At 38.1% G+C, this 10355-nt stretch overlaps 1 protein-coding gene across 6 annotated transcripts in view; it reads right to left on the bottom strand.

The window, feature by feature from the left end:
- The window catches only part of ARB2A (ARB2 cotranscriptional regulator A), a 211560-nt gene that overhangs the window by 3233 nt on the left and 197972 nt on the right, over window positions 1-10355 (bottom strand). The window lies entirely within an intron of this gene.

The following is a 10355-nucleotide window of genomic DNA, read 5'->3' as shown; positions in this document are numbered from 1 at the left end:
CGCAGCCAGGCCTGGGGCTGTGAAAGGTTAGGCTCTCCATCAGGGCACGGGAGAGGGGTTTTCTGAAGCCTGGCAGCCCGCAAGGCCTGCCCTCTCATCCAGGCTGCCCGTGCCAAGGCTGATTGTGGCAACTCACAACTGCGAGAGGAGCATTCTGCACATGCTAGGGGGGCACTGCCTTCCCCTGCTTCACCAGGCCTGCAGCTTGGCACTGAAAAGAGCTTCTGAACTCTTGACTCAAATTAAGCCCCAGGGAGGGGAAAGGAGTTGTTAACCAGCCTTAAGACAGGAAAAGGGCTCTCACTGAAAAGGGGTAGGATTCCGGTTTGGTACTAAGTATCCTGTCTGCCTCTTTTCTCCACCAACCATTTAGATCATTCCCAATGGGATTAATTATTTTCATTTTCATTTGTTTTAAAGTTCAAGATACTGCCCTTACAACAAACCTACACAGTTATTCACATTTTATAGAGAGGAAATCAGGTCTGAAAGCTAATAGTTCTGAAATAAACTTAAGAGAAAACGTGGGAGACTTAGTGGATACATGCCTCATTGGTCCAAATCTAATATCCTAATCTACTAGGGGCAGGTGCAGAGACTCTCCTATACCTGCAACAATTACATAGTAACAGATATTTTGGCAGATGCAGATGCTTGACAAGCTGAACATGCAAAAATCTTGTCTGCAAAGAGTAAGGATGTAGGAATAATGCCCTTTGGTAGTCTGATAATCCTATTATGTTTATATTCCCAATTTTTGATGGAACAGAACCTTGGGAAGCTGACCACTTAAGTGGCTTGATTAGCAAGGCACTCTCAGGCAGCAATATACGTGACCTTGTTTTAGGAAAGCTGGGTGCCTTTCAAACAGAAGTAGTACCGTAACTTCTTTTCTCCAGTGTTTCTTGTTCCCAAAAGACAGCTGCTTAATTAGGTACACTTTCCTGTATAGCCAGGCATTTCACTCTTCTACAAGCAAGAATCAAGTGAACAGACCGAGAAACAACTTTTTTTCTGCTTGAAACACTCATATCCACTTAGATAAAGCCTCTCTTTCAATAAACCAAATGTATTTGGTTATGGTGATGGTCTCCCACACCTGCAAAAACACAGATTAAATCTATTATGATTAATACATATATATATATGTGTGTGTGTTGTAGCACCATAAATCTGTATTCTGGAAAAGTGAGGTGGATCTGGGATCATTGTTCTTGACATATGCTTTTCCTCTCTCACACTGATTGGCTAAGGAGTCCCAAAACCTTTTACTCCCCTGCACGTTTCTTTCATAAACCAAACAGTAACAGCATTTAATAATCCCCCCAATACCCAGCAACCAGATGCCCTGAAAGAGTTCAGAGCCCTTCCTATATAACACAATTATGCAGAGATGCTGCTGGGAAGCCTCCAGATCCCAGGCTCCTGTATGATACTTTAACATTGTTAATGATAATTCTCCACTCTGTAATAGTAGGTCATTGCTATGGTTACTCTACAATGGTGCAACACTTTGCTTTCCCCTTCAGCTATTCGCGGAGACCTGGTAACCACATTTGTTGCCTAGCAACAGTTTTGTGAGAGTATCACAATCTGGGAGTTACAACAATAAAGGACATGATGGCCCTGGCCTACCCTGAAGGAGAGCTTTCCTGATGGGTGGTTGGGTGTCTCTGGGATGGGAGTGATACAAAAAATATATATTCTGAGTCCCTGCTGGATCATACCAATGGTAGTAATACTAGCATACAGTTGCAAAGCCACTTCCTTACAAAACCAACATTCTTACTACTCCCATAAAGAGATCCCTTTCCAGAGGCAACTATTACACAAAGACCCTTCTACAGTGCATATACATCCCACCGGAGAGGTTTGCTTTTCAAATCTAATTTGCACATATATTCCCCTACACTCTTAACACTTAAGGCAGGTCACTTCAAAGAAGGATATCACTTCCACAGATGCCTTTTATAAAATGCATTAACCATCACATACAAGCACCTTTAAAACAAAGTGCTTTGTATCACAGCAAACATCCTGGGGACTTTACGGGCACAAAGAATTCCTTGTAACACAAAGAAAAAGATAGATAGCACTTTTTCAAAGATATCTCACCTGCCCATAGATAAATCTGGCGCACATATCTCGTATGTTTTAGCAAATAGACTAAAATTGCAAAAAGACAATTGGCCACTTTATACACTCTCTTAAACAGGTAGCCACAATTACATTACTGTCCCCACTTCTAATTGCGTTTAAGCAGAACATAAAGGTAGTCAATAATCTCCATTCACAATTTTTAATCTTACATATTAGTACTGTAGGATGCTACTCTGCACAAATATTTTTCACATCTTCCACATCCATAGCACAACTAACATTTATCCCTTTATGTTGCCACTGATCTCTCTCTCATAAACCAGTAAACATTCATTTGTAAATATAGGCCTACATTTACAATAAATTACTTGCAGAGTGATGGGAATGTTTCACTATTTATCACATCTGTTTTCCTTTGTGAACAGCCATCTTCCAAATCCACATGACCAAAAAACAGTGAAAGAAGACATGTGCTAATTGTACCCCCATCCTTTTCTCTCTCCTTCAATATGTAACCTACACTTTTCCTTAGGAGAGATCATACTTACACTTGCTAGTGTTACTGAGACTATGATCAACTTGTTAAGATTTCCCGTAGCAATCCTCTTATGCCACTTCTCTCCAAAACCAATTCAGGCTTTTGAATCTAGAGGGAACTGATGACTCAATGGGCTAAAGCAATTTTAACTCCCTTTCCTCATTGTCTCTTACCTTGTAACAATCTTACTGATGGATGAACAATTTCCCTTGTGGTACAATCGCTACAATGACTTTTTAGTTTCTACAATTATGATGATCTGTTGCTTGACTAGGATTGCTCTAAAATCTTAGTCCTCTCATATTGTCAAGTATAAATGCTGACCCTTCATAACATTTGAGATGTCACATTTTGCTCATAGATATTCATGGTTAACTATCAGAGAGAGAGAGGGAAAAAAGAGTAGCACATCTTTCTAGGATTTCACAGTAAAACATTATGGCCACCATCCATGGAATGTTCCATTGATCTGATTTTCTCATTATATAACAATTTTGCCAAATGGAAATGAGCAGGAGGCAAAAATATGTATTCAAATAGTAGCAGAAAATAATAGGCATGTCATTTCATGGTAAATGAAATATTTGCACAATATTATTTATTCTCACAATAAAGAGAATAAAGTAATGTGTTAAAATATTGATCAAAATCACAGTGAACCAGATAGTAAACTTTGGATAGGAATACAAGTGCAGTCCAATTTCTACACAGAATTTTGCATGGGACATAAAAAAATATCCATGGAGGGACAAAGGAAGAGGAACGAGAACAACATTTTATCTGCTCCCCATGGCTCTGCTACTAATATAAGTTAGGGAATCAATGTAGGAAAGCAGGATTCTTTTGGCATGTATTATTTTGGGATCAGGAACCAGGAATCAAATTACAGTGCACCTGTATATGGCTATCCAATCCACTTTTAAGCTAATGTAAAATTAAGAAGACACTGGACTTCAGCAGCACATTTCTAGGGACAAGGAAGCTTCGACAACGAAACTGCTTCAAAAGCATCTTTTGATATAGAAGAACCTGAACTGCTGTCCCTGAGGAACAAGCTCATAAAAACTTCATTTACAAAAAGTCCTCTGTTCTGGCACCTGCTGGACTCTGGAGTCTCACCTCCTCTCTTTGCTTTTTTTGGCTAGTTTTGGCAGTGCCCTCCATTCTTTTTTCTTATGAAAAATTATGGTAACAAAAAATTCAATCCCAACCATGTCTACTCAGGAGTAAGTCTTACTCAGTGAGGCTTACTCCTAGTAAGCGGAGTTAGGATTGCAGCTTAAGGCAATAGCTAACTGAGGTTTCCTAATTACTATCTAGCCGATTGTTTTTATATAGGAACTTCATGAAATGCTTGGTTGACAAAATGTAGCTAGATGTCTATGATCAAAGTCACTGATTACCACGTAGCTGAACTGACTGAAATCATTGGGAGAGGCAGCTATTAGTATAAGTTCTTTGCCGAAGTACAAAACTGGAGGCTGAAATATGAAATATTTGTACCAAGTGAATAAAAACTATTCAAATTCAGTGCAGCCACACTGAGCAATGCAATAGAATAAAGCCACAAAAACAACTTCAAGGAATAAACCTTATGGGATTTAAGCAATCTGAGAAGTATGGTGTAATGAGAGGGTGTATTAAAATCAATGAGTGGGAGAAGGTAAGAACAACCTAAAATCTTGCTACCCTTAAGATTTTTCAATTGTACCAGAAGCACTGAACATGAAGAGCTCATGTAGTTTCACAGGGGACTGTTTCAATATATGAGGGTAGAAAATAACTGCTTTGGAAATCATTAATTTTCAAGGCGGCCATTTTAAAATCTGAGGCAATTTAAAATGTAGCAATTTAAAGATGAAGGCAGAAGAAATGCAAAATGGAGCCATGCTAGCCAAAGGAAGCAATAATTTTTAAAATACTAAGTGAAAAATAGTAAACACAAAGTGGATCTACTAATGAATGATTTAATTTGTCTAAAAGGGGTAAGATAGTAGATAGTTTTAATATCAGTCTAAAAATACAGAAAAGTAGTACTGATGAACAATGGAGACCTTGTCAATATAGCTGTTGGATTAGAAAAAATAATACACAGATGTGGGAATACTTAGAAAAAAATAATATACAAATCAGCAGGTCTGGATGACAAGCATCACAGAGTCGTAAGGGAATTAGTTAATGAATTTGCTGAACTACTGGCAATTATTTCTGAAAACTCATGCAGAATCAGGAAGATGCCAGAGCACTCGTGTGGGTGGGAAGCAACTACTGTATTACTTAAAAGAAGAAGAAGAAGAAATCACTTGTGGCAAATTTGATTGCAATTCAGAGAAAATAATAATGGTATTCTTAAAAGGGGAAAATCCACACATACCTATAAGGTAATGTGAAATTTAGGAATAAATAGAAGTAGACATGTCAATAATTATATCACACTGAATTACTAAATGTCTAGGCGGTAACATGGATGATTTTCTGTTTGTCCAGTACAGTAATGGTTTTCCTGGAGATATGCATAAAGAACTGCAGTATTATTAACCTAGTGGGTTGAGAAGTTTCCATTACCTCCCATTTGTATACAGGTAGAGCTAGATAACTAGGGGCAGAAGCAACATTTCTAGAATTAGAAGGTCATATGCAGTGACCCCAATCCAGAGAACCTCACGTGCAGCACTAGAATGCGTGTAAGGTTCTTCTTGCCTTGGTCTGGCAGAACTGTACAAGCTGCTGGGGAAAGAAGGTGAATAAATCACATGGGATGCTGACTTTCTTGCATGGTGTGTCCAGCAGGACAGTGCATGCCATTCTGAATATTGAAAGTGTTGGATTTTAGCATCTTTTTGCATGTGAAGGGAATAATTCAGAAAATGTTGTACAGTACACACAGAAGTATTTCTAAGCATTACTTGCCTATGCTTCTTTGGGGAGGTGATTATTATTATTATTATTAAAATGGCTCTGCAGGTGTGTTGGGCCAACTGTAACATCTTACAAATATTCTCTCAACAACTGGGTATAAATCATATCACCAAGTGCTTGTCTTAGATTTACTGTGTGACTGAATAGGATAGTTTTAATACAATACAATCCGCTCCACTCTGCCCCATTCTGTCTTCCCCTTTTCGTGACACCTCTATGACGTTTGGGGGCTACTTCCCTGTTTGATCGTGCATCATTTGGATGCTCCTAAACTGGCCATTGTCTGTAGAACAATTTATGAGATTATATCAATGACATAGGCGGACAAGCTAGAGTTCATGTTTAGGCCCAGGATTCCAGAGTAAAAGCATGACTATTCTGAAGACAGTTGAAAATATGCAATTAACTTCAGTGGGATTGGGCAAAGTATTAGGCTCATGTTTTAAAAGTATTAGGCTCATGTTTTAAAAACATCATTAACAACCTGGAATAGTAAATAAATGTGTTAATGTTAAATTAGGAAAATATCTACAAAATGGAAAGCAAAATAAGCATTAATAGGAATGGGGGGAAATACTGAGATGTTAGACATCTACAGTGCAATTCGTTGCATGTTTATTTAGATTTCAGTGGGGCTTACTCTACAAGAAGTGTGTACTAGATTCTAACTTTAAGCAGGAAGAAAGTTAAGTATGATTGAGTTTTATATTTCCAGAAAACTGCTATCACTAGTGAATGTGCAAAATAATAAACAGCTGCACTTTATATTATTATTATTATTATTATTATTATTATTATTATTACTACTACTACTACTACTACTACTACTACTACTACCACTACTACTATTATTAAACATTTCTGGCCTTTCTCATGACAGGGGCAGAAATTCAATTTAAATTATTTGTTGCTGCTGCTGCTCCCAGAAACTCCCCAAACTCCTCTTCTGAGTATTACAGTCTCTTTTGGTATAGGGCACTGAGATTAGAGATGCTATAATTTACACCTGGAGATTGCCTGAGTAGGTGTTTGCCTACTGTGCAGGACAAAGTGCTCCTTCCGCAGAGTTTACAAGTTTCTGTAGGACAATGAGTCCCTGTTGTGGAGTATGCAAGCTATGTAAAACAAAAGCTTGTCCTGATGTGCAGAAAAGAAGATTTCAATACAAATCTTCACCTGCAGATAACATACCTAGGTTGATACGCTACAGTGGTAATGTCAAAATATTTCTCCAAGGACCTGATGATGCTTGAAATTTTCAATTATTTCAGGTTATGCCAATCCAACTAAATTCAGTTCAGTTGGATGCATTGGACTAGGAACAACAACAACAACAACTGACAGGGACATCTCTGTAGATGTTGTTGGATTACAATTGCTATAAGCCCCTGCCAGCATGACCAGTGTTAATGGATGATGGGAGTTATTGGCTTCTTGCAGAAAATGTCTAATTTCAGGTGCTGGCACAGAAATCAACTTGTGCATTTACTGGTGACGTGAATCTTCACCATAGCTTTACAAGAAAGGGAATAGGAGATTCTCAGAATATTACCTGCTAGACAATGAATATGGTATGTGGTATAGATAATCTGCAGACAGGTATGCTGGATCTTGGGCTTCCTATCTTTGTTATTTTCTGAAACCTTAAAAAATAAATAAATTCAAGCCCTCTTTAAACACGAGGAAATTCAGTGGTTACACTAAAGGCATGGCTGCCATATGAAGTGCGGTGGCCCTATCATGAATCCAAGTGAACTTACCGTATGTTCTACACTATTTCATGGGTTGAGACCTGTAATTTTTATAAAAGCTTTTTTCAAATATGTAGCCAGTGATGTTATATGCCTGGTTTTTAAAGCCTAAATTCATCTCCCTTTCTGTACTACTTCCTCTAGCAAAATTTGTATAGTGCTGTCATATCACTTCCCAGTCTCCTTTTTATAAGCTAAAGGGGCAAAACCTTTGAAACATCTACTCAGAAAATACATTTTACTTAACCAACTTGATTGCTTTTTGCATGGATTCCATTTTGAACATTTTTTATTTAAATGGGTAACCAACATGAAGCATTTTTCCAGATGTGGTCTTATCAGCACCTAGTACGAGGGTACCAATAATTCTTTTGTTCCTACAAAAGTTTCCTACCCTAATAAATCCAAGAACAGACTTTGCCTTATAAGCTTGTAGACTTTACTTTTTCCTCTTTGCATCAGCATCACATTGGTAGTTCACTTTCACCCTGTGACCACCCAGTATCTTGAAATCTCTTTCTTCCCCAGTTGTTCCTACTTGATGAGCCCACAGTCCCAAATGCATGACCTTACACATAATGAATTTTCTTGTATTTTTATTATTACACCAGTTCATGAGATCATCTATTTCAGTCTGCATAATTTCCTGATCCTTCCTTGTATTGACACTGCCTCCTCGCTCAGTATCAGCTGCAAATTTAATCAAAACACCCCTACTTCTCTTTCTATTACTAATAAAAATACTGAATAAACTTCAGCCTAAGAATGGTCACAGGGATATTCTACTGCTGATTTCTTTCCAATTAGAATTTTTGCTTTTAGTAAACCCTTTTGTATTTTTCTCTTTCTCCGTAGTCTTCGGGTCACATTAGACATAATTTAGAAGTATACTGCAAATAGCCTATGCATACCTTGCATGTTAGGGGATATGTTGTAGGTTTCATAGAACAGCAATTTTAAACATCCACTGAAGCATTTTGATTCACATAGCAAGCTGGCTGTTGCCTGCCACTACATTCCAACAGTTGTTTGAAAATTCAGGGATCCTGGTAATACTAGGCTTATGATAAGGCTAGAGGATACAGATTAGTCCTCTACATATTGTTAAGTGTTACCATACGGTTAGCAGTTCTATTAAAATGTCCACTTACACATTAAATGTTTAATATGTCAAAAATGTGTGTTCACTAACACATGCATGATATGGTCACACATAACAGGGATCTGAGGTTCATTGCTGTAGTGTAAAGCAGGCATTTGCCCTCATGTAGCTCTAAAACGATCTTCAGTCTGATAATAACAGGTACTAAGGCAGACATAACATACAGCTGCATAGAGCACGTCTGAACTAATGACTCAGTCCAGTAAAACTTGTTTTGTGTAAAATAAAAAGATGGACTTATTCTAAAACAAATCCACTCCTTCATAAAGACTCCACACAGACTGCTGAACACATATGCAAAGATACCATGAGCATGCAGTGGGCCTCTTCACCTAATAGGATACGTATGGCTTAGGTCTGGTCAGTAGCTCACTTGAAAGCAAACATCATGTGGGCTGCTGTCAGACTCATGCAGTCAGTATACCATTGCATGAACCAGAGTCTTCACATGAAGGCTGTCCACACAGCTGCTATGATATGTGATTGTGGTGCATCCAAAAGGGCTGCCATGATTATGCAAATAAAGGAGGCATAAGGACAGCCTTCATATCAAGGCACCAGTCCATACAATTGGTGCTTTTTTGAGCTTTGTTGAGCTTTAACGTAACAGTGCTCTCTGCTTGTGTTGAGGCTGTCAATGTGAATCAAGAATTTACCTGGCACTCAGGCCCACTGATCTTATTAGGCTTACTTCTGAGTAGACATATTTTACTGTTCATTGCTTAACAAGGGAGAATATTTGTACCTACTGGTGTTGTTTTCTTACCACTGCAGTACTCTAATAGGAGAACAGGCATCTGACACACTTCTCCTTTCTATGTGAATGTTAAAAGCACAGAGTATTGTGAATTGAAAGCATTGTGAATCTGTCAAGCCTCATTGCAGCAGCTGGTTTTAAAGCTGTTCTGTTTTCAAACACAGTATTTATTTTTTGTAAGCATCTTATAGCTTAATAAATCCACATGGATCATTTATTCTTAGAATTGAATTAAACGACAACTGGTGTCCCAAGTTCATGTTAGGTACATTTAAACAAGATAATATCGTATTTGCCAAGTCTACTAATCAAATGAAATTATGCAAAGCACCAGAGAAACAGCCAAAACAACCACCTGAGCATTAACCCAACAATTCCTTGAGACATGCACACAGCAGGGTTTGGGACAGGGGTGGGGGTGGGGACAGGACAAACAGCATGATGTATAAAATGGACATTAGAAAAGATGATGCCATGGAATCATACATTGTGCTGTAGAGTCGAAGGGGAATTCATTTAAAGATAAATGCAATGATTAATACTAAGGTCATAAGTAATTGACAGATCAGGGACAGACCTGAGAAACCATATAAATACATACATTTGAAAAGAAAATGCACCTCTTTTATTCCAAGCAAGGATTGAAATTTAAGAGGAGGATTTTCATTGAAACTAATGTCATTGTGAATAACAAGGCTACTCAGGGAATATATTGTTTTCTGCAGAGTTAAAAAGGGCAAGTCTGCAGCCCTACATAATTGAGATGTGTGTGGGAGAATGTTATGGGTATGTTCACATCTAGGCTACCGTAATTCTAAATCAACATCAAAACCTCAATTTCTTAGTGCTTTTACACAGTTTTATACCAATCTTTCTACTCCTCTTTTGCCTACTCTTCTTTTTCATGGCATGCTCACAATTACAAGGCAAAATATTGTGTTAATCCCATGTCACTTTGATTTATTTTCCCACATGGTTATCAGATTCAACCTGTGCCTTAAAATTCTACAATGAAGCTAAACATGAGATGGATGTAGCTTCTATTTCTTGCCACATTTACGGATGGATGGATGACAGGCCTGGGGGAAGTAGAGACAAGAGTAGCCATGGCCATCTTGTCCCTTGAAG

The sequence above is a fragment of the Podarcis gaigeae genome, assembly GCF_964106915.1.
Source record: "Podarcis gaigeae genome assembly, chromosome: 11".
Taxonomy (NCBI): Eukaryota; Metazoa; Chordata; class Lepidosauria; order Squamata; family Lacertidae; genus Podarcis; species Podarcis gaigeae.
Note: the sequence above shows the minus strand (reverse complement) of the source record. Positions and strands in the feature narration are given on the sequence as shown.